A 1,609-nucleotide genomic window follows, 5' to 3' on the forward strand; every position below is an offset into this window, starting at 1 on the left:
AATAACCTCAGATATGCAGATGACACCACCCTTATGGCAGAAAGTGAAGAGGAACTAAAGAGCCTCTTGATGAAAGTGAAAGTGGAGAGTGAAAAAGTTGGCTTAAAGCTCAACATTCAGAAAACTAAGATCATGGCGTCCGGTCCCATCACTTCATGGAAACAGATGGGGAAACAGTGGTTGACTTTATTTTTCTGGACTCCAAAATCACTGCAGATGATGATTGCAGCCATGAAATTAAGATGCTTGCTCCTTGGAAGGAAAGTTATGACCAACCTAGACAGCATATTGAAAAGCAGAGACATTACTTTGCCAACAAAGGTCCGTCTAGTCAAGGCTATGGTTTTTCCTGTAGTCATGTATGGATGTGAGAGTTGGACTATAAAGAAAGCTGAGCGCTGAAGAATTGATGCTTTTGAACTGTGGTGTTAGAGAAGACTCCTGAGAGTCCCTTGGACTGAGAGGAGATCCAACCAGTCCTTCCTAAGGGAGATCAGTCCTGGGTGTTCATTGGAGGGACTGATGTTGAAGCTGAAACTCCAATACTTTGGCCACCTGATGTGAAGAATTGACTCATTTGAAAAGACCCTGATCCTGGGAAAGATTGAGGGCAGGAGGAGAAGGGGATGACAGAGGCTGAGATGGTTGGATGGCATCACTGACACAATGCACATAGGTTTGGGTGGACTCTGGGAGTTGGTGATGGACAGGGAGGCCTGGCATACTGCAGTTCAAGGGGTCGCAAAGAGTCAGACATGACTGAGCGACTGAACTGAACTGAAGTGATTTATAGCAGTTGCAGACCTCTTTTATGTAAGTGCTCTCAGCAAGGAGTTGGGACAATGTGTTCAGGAGCATGTTATTACACAGCATTGCTGCTTTACAGATGCAGTAGATGTAGCATAAATAATAGTAAGGTGCAGTAAAATAATTAGGAAGTGATGAGTTCTGAGAATTTATTTAGAGTATTAATTTAGTATTTATTTATTTAGTACAGTATTTATAATACTGTATAATGCTAAATTATACAGGGCTTCCCAGTTGGCGCTAGTGGTAAAGAACCTGCCTGCCAATGCAGGAGACATCAGAGAGGCAGGTCAGGACGATCCCCTGAAGTAGGAAATGGCAACGCACTCCAGTATTCTTGCCTGGATAATCCCATGAACAGAAGAACCTGGTGGGCTACAGTCCATAGGGTTGCAAAGAGTTGGACATGACTGAAACGAGTTAACATGTACTCATATAGTATACATATAAATTAATTTATAAATACAATATAATTTAGTTAGTTGTAAGCTTGTATATTTTAATTTTTAATAATGGCTGCTTTACGTTACGTTACGTTAAGTCACTTCAGTTGTGTCCGACTCTGTGTGACCCCCTAGACGGGAGCCTACCAGGCTCCCCCGTCCCTGGGATTCTCCAGGCAAGAACACTGGAGTGGGTTGCCATTGCCTTCTCCAATGCATGAAAGTGAAAAGTGAAAGTGAAGTTGCTCAGTCATGTCCGACTCTTAGCAGCCCCATGGACTGCAGCCTACCAGGCTCCTCCGTCCATGGGATTCTCCAGGCAAGAGTACTGGAGTGGGGTGCCATTGCCTTCTCCGAAT

Source organism: Bison bison, unplaced genomic scaffold (assembly GCF_000754665.1).
Source record: "Bison bison bison isolate TAMUID 2011002044 unplaced genomic scaffold, Bison_UMD1.0 scf7180017864218, whole genome shotgun sequence".
In the NCBI taxonomy this organism is placed as follows: domain Eukaryota; kingdom Metazoa; phylum Chordata; class Mammalia; order Artiodactyla; family Bovidae; genus Bison; species Bison bison.